The sequence below is a fragment of the Papio anubis genome, chromosome 7 (genome assembly GCF_008728515.1).
Source record: "Papio anubis isolate 15944 chromosome 7, Panubis1.0, whole genome shotgun sequence".
NCBI lineage: Eukaryota > Metazoa > Chordata > Mammalia > Primates > Cercopithecidae > Papio > Papio anubis.
The window spans coordinates 35,386,295-35,400,265 of record NC_044982.1 but is presented as its reverse complement, the minus strand read 5'-3'; the positions used below and the strand labels follow the sequence as shown (position 1 = coordinate 35,400,265).

General features: G+C 42.7%; 1 protein-coding gene and 1 pseudogene across 6 annotated transcripts in view; one reads left to right on the top strand and one right to left on the bottom strand.

Moving 5' to 3' along the window:
• Positions 1 to 1,591: 1,591 nt before the first annotated feature.
• Positions 1,592 to 13,971, top strand: part of SIPA1L1 (signal induced proliferation associated 1 like 1) — a 410,818-nt gene continuing 398,438 nt past the window's right edge. For 3 of the 6 annotated variants that reach the window (XM_017961310.3, XM_021941336.2, XM_021941338.2), the window contains exons 1-2: positions 1,592 to 1,690; positions 2,254 to 2,313. The gene's annotated coding sequence lies outside the window, so the exon portion shown is untranslated. Of the gene's footprint in view, positions 1,691 to 2,253; positions 2,314 to 2,358; positions 4,130 to 13,971 lie in introns of those variants that run through there. The other 3 variants (XM_009211869.4, XM_017961309.3, XM_009211868.4) reach the window with 2 other exon arrangements.
• Positions 11,488 to 11,925, bottom strand: LOC101024452 (annotated as a pseudogene).

Sequence of the window (13,971 nt, the reverse complement as noted above, 5' to 3'; positions counted from 1 at the left end):
GTCAACATACCTAGCTAATATTTTTTATTTTTGTAGAGACAGGGTCTCTCTGTGTTGCCCAGGATAGTCTCAAACTCCTGGCTTCAAGCAGTCTTCCCACCTGGGCCTCCCAAAGTGCTGGGATTATGCATGTGAACCACCACGCCGGCCAGCTATGGAATTTTAAAGCTGTAATAACCTAACATGTGGGGTACCCCCCACAGAGGAACAATCAGAGAGATTAAATAACTTCTCAAGGAGACTCAATTATTAGTGGCACAGAAAAACTTAAACCCTAGTTTCCTGACTTTGTCTAGCATCACCTAGGTTTCTAATACATAAACTTTCATTGACAGGATTTAAACTTGCAAGTGACTGAAAAGTTTTGACTGCCTAGTCCTCATATGCTTAGGTTCATGCTTTAGGTTTCTAGTTGTGTGGGACTGAGTTACATAATGGTTTTCCCATGTTCATGGATAGGAATTTTAAAAGTTGAGATATAATCCACATACCATGGAATCTATTTTTACTCATTCATTTTGAAATCTAAAGTTTAACTTCTATTCACAATATCCATTTGACTTAGGCAGTGAGTATATAATAACCCTCACTTCAGAAAAGTTTCTACAGTTAAAAGAAGACACAGACCTGAAAAGAGTTCATCTTCATCCTTAATAGCATTTTGGAGTAGTTATAACGGCGCCTGAGGATGCCTAATGATTTAAAAAAAAAATAATGGTGAATAGGGTTTTTATGAGGAAGATGTGGAGAAAGCAGAGATTATTACCATTGAAAAAGACAAGGTGTTAACAGAAATGGGAGGGTAGTTTATAATAAGAGTCCAAACTTGACTGTACTTTTTAGGGTAGGGCCAAAGGCAAGTACTGAGGACAGGTATGGACTGTTGCGTTCAACTTTTTAAAAAAGTAGCCAATACCTAGTATGGACCAAGCCTGCGGAGTCGCTGAGAATACAGAGATGAATGAGCCAGTTCGTGAAGGAGCCTAGTCTGGGTGTGTGTGCGAGTTGAGAAGAGAAGGAGGGAGGGAGCATGGGGGATGTGGGGGTGGAGGAATGAGATTGAAAGAAAAGGCTGAAAAACTGAATATATGGTAGAAATTTGGGCTGCAGATATGTGCTGGCTCTTAGGCAGAAACCTGTCCCAGAACCTCTTAATACATTAACCTCATTTGCCAAATTTGGCCAGGTATCTTGACCGTGGTCTTCTAGAGATGCCCTCTTGAATCGGTTTAAAAATTATCCTGCCGCAACCATCCCTAGCTTTCCCCACCGCCAGTGCGCGAGGCAGGTTGAAAACTGCACCCACGTTTGCAGCCTCTGCTCTCCGCAGTAGACAGGAATCCAGGGCTTTGCCGTCGTCATAGCAACCAGAAGTTCCGCGGTCCCCTACCCTCCCGCGACTTCTTCCACTTCCTCCGCCCGCAAGGCCCAGCCGCCGCTTCTCTCGCGAGACTTGCGCGCAGTGCCTAGCCGCTCCGTGGTGATCTCACCCGAGACTTGGGGGAGAGGGAGGAGTGAAGGAGGGGAAGGAATGGGGCGGGGGCGGGAGGCGGGGCGGGGAGGGGAAGGGCGAGTGAGGCGCCGCCACTGCCGGCAACTTTGTGAGCTAGTTCAGTGCGTGCGTGAGCGAGTGAGCGAAAAGTCAGTGCAGCGCTGAGTCCCCGGCTGGAGGGTCCCCGGGGAGGGCCAGGTCTGGGCCCCAGAGGCCGCCCCCGCCGCCACTCCATCCCCTCCCGCCTCTGTAGCTCCCTCCCCATTTCCTCCCCCACCGGTCCTCGGGGCCTTCTCGCCCCCGTAGGCACTTACCTGTCCCCTCCCCCACGCGGTACGCACCCCCCATCCCCCCCTACCTCGCGCCCATCTCGGACCTTCGGAGCCCGGACCCCCGCACTTGCTTCCCGTATTGGGCGCCCCCTCAGTTTTTTCTCCTGCGGGCGGGCGGGATGGGGGGCGCTGAGCCTCGGGGACGGCGCGAGCCGGGGCCCGGGCGCCTAGACAATAGTTGATGCCCGAGGACGGGGCCACCTCCGCCTTCTCCTCGGGAGCTCGGCCCCCGCCGGCCGCCCGCCAGCCTGCATTCCGGGTCCCCCTCGGAGCCGGGCTCGGGAATTGGGCTGATTCCACCCCCGCCTCCCTCGGGCCCCCCTCCGCTCCGCGCTCGGCGCCCGCCCCGGCCCGGCCTCGCCGCTCTCCGCAGAGGAGGCGGCGAGTGAGCGCGCGCCGGCCGTCTACACGGTTTCTCTTTCTCCCCAGGGAGAGCGCGCGGCGGACGCGCCCGGGACGCGCGGCGGCACCGGGAGGCCGGGCCGAGCGGTAAGTGGTCCCCGCGCCCGGGTCCTGGGGGTAGTGGGGGTGCAGGACCGCTGACAGCCCCCTGCCCTGTTTGTGGCCGGGGTTGGGGTCCAGGGCCCGGAGCAGGACCCCAGGAGGTCGGTTAAAGTTTGATTTTCGATTTGGTGGCTTGCTGATAGCGCAACCTGGCGGGGGCGAGTCCGGCTCTACCGCGCCCGGCGCGCGCGCACACACCCCAGAACCCGAATCTGCACAACTACCGGGCAGGCGCCTCTGCGGGAGGCCAGGAGACCCGCGTCCCCGTCCGGGCGGTTGCGTTCACCCCGCTGAGCTGGTCGCCACCTGGCGACCCTTCCTTTCCAGTCACCTGGGTGAGCGCTTTGCAGCCTGAGCTGGAGTAGTAGGCAGGCCGAGTTGGCTGAGTTGTGGGAAATGGAGACAAACAGCTCGGTGCCTGAGGGTGGTTAATTTCCCCTTTGGGGGTCTTGGGGACATGAAATTTTGGGATGCTGTAACCTGATTTCCAGGGAGCGAGTAAACCGCGAAAGGGCTGGGGAGGCGCGAGGGTGCTGCAAAAAGAACTTTTCCTCCTTCGCCCCATCTGTTACCAGCTTCTCTCCTGACCTTAAAGGAAATTTCCGAGGCTCTTAAAAAATCGCTCCACGGCATTTCTAGGTGGACCAGTAATCGTGTTGGGCAGGTTGAAATTTCATCGTGGTTTGGAAAACAGAGAGACATGGGAAATGGCTCACTTTCAATGAAGATTAGCTGAATTGTTGGCATTCGTTTTCTAAGGGAAGCATTTGGGGATTGATGGCTCCTAGACTACGTTTACCTTACAGATTTTATTTTCGCTGACGGGTAGTTTAGAGGCAGCATTCACTGAAATGCATACTACCTGTGAAACGATCATGTTTCTAAACTGGAGCCAGCGATGCGATGCAAATTTCAGAGTAAAGGTGTCGACTTTCATCAGGTTCCAGGTCTATCTGGATGGACTGGGATTGGCGTTTCCTCTATAAAGCAAACCTTTCATGTTGAAACTCTGAGTCAGACTCTTAAAGCCATTGTTTTTATGCTGGTACTCTGTGGGAGTTAAGTGTCAACTTTCTCCTGTTTTCTCCTATGGAGTATCCGTCCAAGGCAAAGATTCTCTGACCGAATCTTTTGGAAATGTACAAGGTTAGATCATACTGAGTTCTGCGGCCAGTTTAGTAATAGTATTAATTTTCTGTATAATCCTGATTTAACGACTTTCATTTTTCTCTTCGTTTTGTGAAAGCTGCAATTAAGCTACCTTTACCAGGATTAAAAAAAGGATAATACGGAACAGTGGTAATAGCAGTAGGTCTCAGCTAGTTTATTACGGCCACTGATGTGTCCAACTATTAGATGACATCCCAGTTATTAACTACAATGTTAATATTAAAACATTTTCCCATGGAATCAATTATGCTAAAGCATTAACAATTAACTGCATTTAAAATGATGAGTGATTGTTTCCACATAAATGGTTAGAGGCAAAATAAGAGATTTGGGGGATGAATGACTTTATGTCTCTGACAACTAATTTTCTTATCTCATTAATGCTTAAATAAAGGACTCTTGAAGTTGACTGTCATTTGATTTTTCTAGTTGACTGAGAGAACAAGTTTGGTGAGTGGCTTGAGACAGTCAGTAGGTGTTGCTGTTGTTAGCTTCTCTGCAGTTCCTGCTTCTGCTCCTCGAGTTTGAAATTGCAATTCTGGTACAGTGAACTTTTAAAATCTGAAGTATCAGTCAGTGATAGTTGTGATTTCATTGGAGGATTCAATGGCAAGGTTGACTTGAACTCCAGGTAATAATTGCAAAGCAGCTCTCTGATACTTTGTATTGAGATTCATTTAACTCTTCATTTGTCTCTGCCCTTTCACTAGTATTTTCAGGCTTCTGCATTTGCTTTGCTTTTGCTTTGAAGTATGTGTGTAATTTTGGTATAGTGCCCCCACCTTGAATGTTTAGGAACTTTTAAAAACACCTTCTAGTAAGTTTATTGAAGTCATAGATTGAGGATTGCTTGGGATTAGCAGTTTTGTAGACTTTGGGGGAATCTTGGTTGAGTTGTGATGTGTATATGTTCTACGTTAAGTTGCAGTCTGAATTTTTAGATAAATGACTGTTTTTCTTTTTTTCAAAAATCTCTTTGAGCTGTGAAATGGGAGCATGAGGAGAGCTGAAATGGTATGAGAGTGGAATTTGGTGGAAAGTTTGTTATAATTAATAATATGACTATGTGCCTCTTATCAGTCCTTACCATTGTATTATCATTGTTATTGGTCCGTATCAGTGCACAAATAAAGTATGAATATCCTGAAGATTTTTTTGTGACATCTCAGATTTAAGCCTTTTGGTTCACTGACCATATTAGATTTTCTCTATGGAAGACAAATAGACTCATTCCCATAATAAAGAACTAGAGCTCTGATAGAGCACACTTTTTTTTCCCCTTTGGATCAAATCATGGAAGTTCAAATCTGAAAATAAATTCAGAAATTCCTTTTTTCCCCCATTGCATCCCTATATTCCTAACCTTTTCAGTGGTGAGTCAAGCAATATTTATTGATTGCTGCTATCTGGCAGGTGCATTTTTGGTTTCTGTGATTCCAGTGATGAGCAAAAGAGTGTACCTGGCTGCATGGAACTTGTAGTCCAGTGGGACCATTTGTAGTAATATTTCCTGGTATGGAGTTATGGTATCCTGATGCCCCCATAAAGGTTATACATAATAGGCAATTATTTTTGAATTGTAATATATTTAAACATTTTGAAATAATGTAGCCTACTATTTGTCCTCAGAAGGTGTGGGTTTCAGATACCTGCCCTGCCATTTTTGTTGTGAGATACTGAAAAATAATTGAACTTCTTTCTGAACTTTACTGTTGTTTCCTGCAGAGATGGGCTCAAAACTTGCTTCACAGATGAGCTACAAAAATTAATGAGAATATATGTATGAAAGTACTTTGTAAACTATAAAGTCTTATTTGTAATAGGGTTTTCTTTTTGTTGGACAGATTCATGGATTGTTGGAACTAGGAGGGATTTTGACTCATTTGGCTCATGTTTCCCATTTTACATATGAGGAAACTGAAGCCCAGAAAGTGGAAGTGATTTGTTGAAGATTGTAGAACTGGTTAATAACTGGGCAGTGATTGGAAGACAGGTGTCCATATTTAATTATATTTGTTTATTTTCTGTTTTTTTTTTTCCCTACCTTAGAGCCTGTTATGTTAAAATTTTACTGCTTTCTCCCCCCACTTAAGAGTTCAGTATTTATTAAATATCCAAAATGAGGAGATGCAGAACTTAAGGAAACGAACAATCTATGGTAAGGTTGTAAAGCTATGAAAACAACATTGATGTAGTGTTTGGTAACCAAGCTTCATAGTTACTCAAATGACAAAATTATGGAAAAAGAAAATATGAGTTAAAGTTTCTGCATAGTAGAGCCTGTAGGCTTTCTTATTTTGTTTCATTTTTAAAGAAATCTTTATTAGCTCAGAGCATAATGTACTCTTTAGCTCTTTAGAAAAGCTAAACTCAGTTTATTTTGGTTTGTCTTTTTCTTCTTTTTTAAAACTCATTTCCATTTGCAGAAGAAATTAGGTGTACCATTTTTGTTTCTGGACCATGGCCAACTGAATTTTAGACCTTTTTTCTCAGCGACATGTAAGGGTAACCAGAGATTGGGGCTGGAGGTGTTAGTCAGGTGGAGAGATAAAACAGGACATAAAACAGGAACATGTAGAGCTTCCTGTTGAAAATGGGGCTGATTTATGTTGTGCCACCCTACCTTCCAGTAGAGTAATCTGAGCCAGCAGAGAAGAAACTTCCCTGCTGGTTTGGTGAACGCTCTTGAGGTGAGGGGATTTCCTTCTCCCGGGAGGAATAAGCATTGTGGTATTCTGCCAGTGCTCACACAGAAGTTTGGGTCTTATTCTACAGACAGATGCAGTAAAATAAGGGTGTTCCACTATCCCTGGAGATTGACAATCCGACCTTCTACCTGCTGCACTTCTACTTTTTTGGTGTAAAAAATTGGCCTCATTGAATTTTTGCTGTTAGTTTTTTTCTGTGCCCAGCTAATCAAAAACAAAAACAAAACCCACACACTTTGATGACACCTTGCTTTCAAAGGTCTTATTTAAGTTCTTAGATGCTTTATTTATTCTTAGATGCTAGCTCATTCATTTTTTTCAGTGAATTGTTGATGAGCTCTGAAGTGAGTCTTAGAAGCATGGGCAAGATTTGTGGCTTCTGGGTCTTTTAAACATGGATGATTTGCATAAGGGACAGAACAACACAGTGATTTGGTTGATTTGGTTTGTAATCATGAGGGTACAAAAAACCATCAGGGCAGATCTTTTAATGGTAGGTAATGTTCCCCAGTCAACAACCATTTTCTCCTTTTATTCTGGCCTGGAGAGAGTAAGATAACCCCATCTGCAAACAGAACAGCGTGTTTTCTTAAAGGCATAGAGAGATGACACCAAAATGACATGGAGGGATGTCAGGGGCTTCTTTAGCTGGCCCGTAGTAAGTAGTAGTGTGTTGGTGGGTGTGCCACAAAGTCAGGTGAAGCCATTTCTCTTCGCCTCTGGAAGTCTGGGATGAGAAACTTCAACCTGTAGATTTCCAATTTGTTGCTTGTCATGTTGCACTAAGTTCTCCCTCTAATTAGGATTGTAGTATGCCTAAGTTTAAATTGCAGGAAGCAGGCAATTACATAATGTTAGTTTTCCTTTTTTCAAATTCAGGAGAGGCAGGAGAATGTGTGCTTGTTGGGAATGCCAGCTTGGGGAGGGAGAATTGCTGGTTCACAAAAACTTGGGGGTCACTCAAAGGCAACTTGAGCAGAACTGACAGCCAGTGCTGCTGCCATTGGATTCCTTTTTCCCTCTTTCCTCCCACAGAGCAGGTCTAGGTTAAATGAATTTCACAGATATGAAAGTTAATTGTGGTTATTTCTTTTCCCTTTCTACTTTTTCCATAAAACCTTTTACCAAAGCTATGAACAGGTATAGTCATTGATGGTTTTGTGGTTCAGCGACTTGCTTCCCTTTTTTTTTTTTTTTTTTTGAGATGGAGTCTTACTCTGTCACTTAGGCTGGAGTGCAGTGGCGCTACCTCGACTCACTACCACCTCTGCCTCCTGGGTTCAAGTGATTCTCCTGCCTCAGCCTCCCGAGTAGCTGGAATTACAGGCACACGCTGCCACACCCGCTTAATTTTTATATTTTTAGTAGAGACAGGGTTTCGCCATGTTGGCCAGGCTAGTCTCAAACTCCTGACCTCAGGTGATCTGCCTGCCTCAGCCTCCCAAAGTGCTGGGATTACAGGCGGGAGCCAGTGTGCCCAGCCGACTTGCTTCTTTTTATAATGAGTTCTGAACTGCTCAAAAGAAAGCTATTGAGAAAGAAAAGCAAAGGGCTGTGTGCCTAACGACCTTGTTCCTATAATCAAGACTTGACTATGGTCAGTGTCTTTTACTTTGGCCTCAATGTTATCGTTCTGTAATTCATTTTCTTCATATTGTAAATTATTTATCTAGATAGGAAATCTAATTTGCTTTTTTTTTTTTTGAGATGGAGCCTGTCACCCAGGCTGGAGTGCAGTGGTGCGATCTCTGCTCACTGCAACCTCTGCCTCCTGGGTTCAAGTGATTCTCCTGCCTCAGCCTCCCAAGTAGCTGGTATTACAGGCATATGCCACCACACCCAGCTAATTTTTGTCTTTTTGGTAGAGACAGGGTTTCACCATGTTGGCCAGGCTGGTCTAGAACTCCTGACTTCCAGGGATCCTCCCGCCTTGGCCTCCCAAAGTGCTGGTATTAAAGATGTGAGCCATTGTGCCCGGCCTAATTTGGTAATTTTTGAACTTATTGCCTTTCCTTTAATAGTCTCTACCTCCCAGAATTGATTGAACCTTTGTTTTATTTTTTTTTTTTGGAGACGGAATTTTTGCTCTTGTCATGCAGGCTGGAGTGTAGTGGTGCGATCTTGGCTCACTGCAACCTCTGCCTCCTGGGTTCAAGCGATTCTTCTGCCACAGCCTCCTGAGTAGCTGGAACTACAGGCACACGCCACCATGCACAGCTAATTTTTTGTATTTTTAGTGGAGATGGGGTTTCACCATAGTGGCTAGACTGGTCTTGAACTCCTGACTTCAGGTGATCCGCCCACCGCTGCCTCCCAATGTTCTGGGATTACAGGCATGAGCGCCCGGCCTGAACCTCTGTTCTTAAAAATGTTTCTTTTCAGTTCTTGATGCTCTCAGAGAAGCAACGGCTAACTGGACTGTGGTATCCCATGCCTTCAGGAAGAGAGAGTCTGCTTATTCGGAGGTGCTTATAAGATAGGGAAATATAAATCAATAGGATGTCCTAAAATTTTCACCAAGTTTGACTTTTATTGTTTACTTCACCTGTATATACCTAGGAATAAAAATAGAGTCAGTTTTTTTTTCCATATTCTTGCAAGAAGCGTGGGGCTGTGGCTCTGAACTATACTGCTTGACTTTTAAAGACTTTTCAAAAACCCAAGTTCTTGAAATGAGGATTAAATGTGTAGTTGATTTAACTCCTCACTTTTCCCTAACCATACTTTTGGTTGCTCCACTGAAGACCTCAGAAGCTTCTGCCAGCGTGCTTTCCCAGAGCCTAACTTCTTAGTACTGGTATTTGACATACGAAGAGAGTGCTCTGTGTGCATATGTGTGCATGCTTGTGTGTGTGTTTGTGTAGTGGGGGCAGGTTTGACTCCTAGCTCAGAATGTGCTCTTGGGAAACGTGTTAGAAAGCCTGAATATGGTTCCTAAACCATGTCTCTTTTCCAGTTTGAGAAATGCCTGTGGTTCTTCAGAGTCTCAGTGTTGTTTTATTTTTTAAATTAGGATCTTAATGATGATCCTTTGTAACAGGAAGCAAGGTATAGTAAATTGCATAACAAAATAATGTTTCAGTAGATAAATGGTAGGTTACAGAGAGCTGTAGGATTCACAGAAAAGGCTTATTAAAAGTTCAAGAACCTCAGCCTAATAATTGCTTTGGATGAGATTGTTCTGAAGGCCATTTTCAAGGTGGTGGTTAAAAGTAGTGGTTTTCTGTGGTTTGGATAGGATGTGTGTTTGGGGGAAGCAGTGAGTGCTTGGGTAGAGAATCACAGTGAACCTTGAGGCTTTTCTTCTGGGGGAGAATGCTAGATATTGAGGTTGATGGGTAATTTCAAGAAGCTCAGTAAGTGATTCTGTTATGCTTCTTCCCCACTTAGTTGAAAACTCAGTGACTTTTATGTAATTTTTAGATCTGTGCTTGACAATAAGGTAAGTAAGTAGTGGACTTAAACCAGAGTGCAGCGAACTGGGGATTGTAGAAACTTCATTTTGGATGGGTGAAAAGGAGAGCCTCTGGATCTTTCGTAGAGGCCCATTGATTCTAAAAGACAACTTGGAAGAACTCCTCAAATGACTGCCAGCAGTTTAAAGGGTCAGGCTGCTGAGACTCCTGCAGTGGAGATGGGACATGTACATGCAATTTGATAATTGTATGTTAGCACTTCTTTTAAAAAAATTGTAGTAAAAACACATAAAGTTGACCATTTCAACCATTTTTAAGTGTTCAGTGGTATTAAGTATATTCACCTTGTTGTGAAACAGATTTCCAGGACTTTTTCATCTTGCAAATCTGAAACTCTGTAAGCGTTAAACATTGGCCCCCATTTCCACCTCCCACAGACTCTGGCAACCATCATTCTTTCTGTTTCTGTGAATCTGACTACTTGAGGTAACCTCATATGAGTGGAATCATGTAGTATTTGTCTTTTTGTGACTGAATTATTTGACTTAGCATATAATCCTCAAGGTTCATCAATGTTGTAGCATGTGACAGGATTTCTGTCTTTCTAAAGGTTTAGTAGCATTCCATTGTATGAGTATACCACATTTTGTTTATCCGTTTATCTGTGGATAGATGTTTGGGTTACTTCTACCTTTTGGCAGTTGTGATTGTTGCTGTGAATGTGGGTGTGCAGATATCTCTTCAAGACCCTGCTTTTAATTATTTTGTATATATACCCAGAAGCAGGATTGCTGGATCATATGATAGTTTTATTTTTAATTTTTTGAGGAACCTTTATACTGTTTTTCATAGTTGTACCATTTTACAATTTCATCAATAGTTCATAAGGGTTCTAACTTCTCCACATCCTTACCAATATTTATTTTCTGTTTTTTTTTTTTAAAATTAATTAATTAAACAAATTTTCGAGACAGGGTCTCCCTCTGCCACTTATAAGGGCTGGAGTGCAGTGGTGTGATCTCAGCTCACTGCAATGTCTGCCTCCCGGGCTCAAGTGATCCTCATGCCTCAGCCTCCCGAGTAACTGGGGCTACTGTTGCACACCACCACACCCAGAGCTAATTGAAAAAAAAATTAAATAGTAACCATCTTAATGAATACAAGGTGATATCTCATTATGGTTTTGATATATGTTTCTCTGATGATGAAGTTGATTGCATTTTCATATTCTTGTTGGCCATTCTTATATTATCTCTGCATACATGTCTGTTCAAGCCCTCTGCCCATTTTTAAATTGGGTTATTTGGTTTTTTTATTGTTGTCGTTGAGTCATAGGAGTGCTTTATATATTCTGGATATATATATATTTTTTCTTCGGCATTGTGTTTTACTTTTTGGGGGAGAGGCTAGGAGGAGGAAGGGGTGAAAACAGGGTCTCATTGGAGTCTCCAAAGTGTATGAAACCTCTGGTAGTACAAGGATGAGATGAGATGAGATGGCCAGGCAAGTCAGATGGAAAATCCCTAAGATTCTTTTTGCTATTGATTTCTATAATTAAAATGTGACAGGTGGAAAGGACTAGTACATGGAATTCAATAAATGTCACTTGTCTTTCCTAACTAGGTTCCTCACGGTCTAGGTTATGCCTAGATATCATCATCCTTCTCCTTTCAGAGAATGAAGCTCACCTAGAAAACTGGAGAACTAAAAGTGCAATACAGTTTGGATAATGCAGTTGGTTAACTGTCTCCCCATCCTCCCAACTCCACTATTCCAGGGAGGGGCTGAAAGTAGAAGTGGCTCCCCTAAAGTCTAGTCAGCATGTCGTGGGAGAGTCCACATGAAGGGCTGTGGGCTGTAACTGTCTAATGCGCAGTCCTCTGTTTTTGGTGATAATAATTGTAGGGAAAGAAGTGGACATGCATGCTGATTTCACGAGCTGTCTTCAGGATCTCAAGAGCCTTGCTGTGCTCAGTATCTTGGAAATCCACATCATTCACAGCTAGAACTTGGTCCCCTTCCTGAAGTCCTGCTCTATGTGCATCAGAGTCAGGAATCATCTTGGAGATGAAGATGCCTTGCTGGGAGGCCTTTCCTCCTCAGATGTTAAATCCCAACTGAGCTCCAGGAGGCTTCTTCAGTGTGATGGTTTGGGGCAGAAACTGGGTCAACTCATTGTTGTAGTCTGGGCGGGGTACCCTCTCAGGAGGAATCCATGCTGGAGGATTATCATAGGCAGGCAGGAAAACCACTGGGTAGTCATCATAAGGAATCTGGCTGTCCATCTTGGGCAAGGCCCAGTGGGCAGTCCCCAGCGACCTCAGGCTTCGCTCCATATTTTAGATATTAACTCCTTATGAGATAGATTACTTGCAAATATTTTCTTCCATTCCAGGTTGCTTTTTCGCTCTGTTGATTGTGTCCTTTGATGCACAAAAATTTTTTAGTTTGATGTAGTCCCTCTCGGCTAATTTTGCTATTGGTCATGTCCAAGAAATAACTGCCAAGTCCAAAGTAATGAAGCTTGTGTTTTCTTCAGAAGTTTTATAATTTAGGTCTTACATTTAGGTCTTTAGTACATTTTGAGTTCATTTTTATGTATAGTATAAGGGTCCAACTTTTATTCGTTTGCATGTGGGTGTCTTATTTTTTCCAGCACCATTTGTTGAGGAGACTGTCCTTTCCTTATTGAGTGGTCTTGGCACCCTTGCCAGAAATCATTTGGCCTATATACGTGGGTTTATTTCTGGGCTGTCTATTCTATTCTGTTGGTCTGTTTGTCTGTTTTTATGCCACTATCACGCTGTTTTGATTGGTAATACGTTCTGAAATCGGGAAGTGTAAATGGCACTTTTAAGTTATGCTGTTCTAGATATTGAGTAATAAAGAAGTGACATTAAACAATTCAAAGAATTTTTTCTGTTTTTGAAGGGTCGAGACACACTTAGAGAATGAGGTAAGTTGATTTTAATGGCAGAATGTATGAGGCTATCAATTGGCAAGGAGCGTAGTAAAAGCTGTGTGTCTAGCACTTCCGGTTTGCAAAGTGCTTTCACAGATATTGAGTCCAGTGGCTTGGGAAAGCTTCAAAAAGGCAATGAATCTTGAATTATCACAACAGTCAGATGTGTACCTTAGTGGGTGTTCATACCCAACACTCTGTGCCAGTTGCATCACAGTGATATAGAGAAATTATTATAAGAACTGTCACTCGTGATAATTTTTTCCTTGATTCTGTGTTGTCTTTCCTTTTCCAATCCAGTAGTTTCAGATTTCCTGTATCTGCCTGTTGAATAGCAGTGGACCCCATATGAAGGTAGAATACTTAACCACAGTACTATTTTATATTTTGGATGTGTTAAAAAAACAAAAACAAAAACAAAACAGAAAACTGATCTGGCTGGGTTATATAGGATGAATTGAAGGCAAAAGATTCAAGTCAGAACAGCAAATTTAGTGGCTGCTATAGTAACTAATTTCGGCTACTTAAGATATATTTTCTCATCTTCTTAATATAACGATGGCGATAATTTTGGTTGAGCATATTATTTGAAGGGACATTTGGTAGAATTTCCGTGGAAGAAAAATGTAGTATGCTTGTATGTAGTAGGCCTATCATAAAGATTTGTTTATTAGTGACCAAATGAATTTGTATCTGCAACATATGTTGAATGGTGACCAAATGAATTTTTGTTTGCATGGGTAGGTCTGTAAGGAGTAATTTATTCACTTTTCCTGTAGGTGTTTATTGAATCCCATTATATGCCAGGGACTGGTGGCTGCTACTGGTAAACAGGATACATGGTTCTTGTTCTTGTATAGCTGATACTCTTCTAGTGACTTATGTGGTCCTTTTCAATGTTCTGTTCCTCTCCTCTGGTTGGATTTTTCTTTTAGTCATAGGCCACCTGTTTTACTTTTGATGCAAAAACAATTGCAGTTGTTTATGGTCATATATTAAATATTATTTATATACATAGAGAAATAAGCAATAGTCAATTGCATTTTGGTTTCCAAGGAGATATATCTTGGCAAAACTTATTTTATCAAGTGCTTTTCTAAGAAAGAGAACCAAAGGAAACTGGCTGTAATGCCTTTTGGTTAAGATTTTCCTGAGGACCCAGATAGGATTTTTAAATCTTGGTTTCTTCTACTCCCACACCCACTCCAAAAGAATCTGGAAAGCTAGTTATGACTAATGCTGGATTTTGATATTGATTGTTGGAGCTGTGAAGAGTCATATAACCCTTCTGGATCTTCATTCATTCATTCATTCATTTCTTCATTGACTTAATAAGTCTTCATTGTTTACCTATTAGGTATCAAGTGATCTCTTCTTTGTAAAAGAG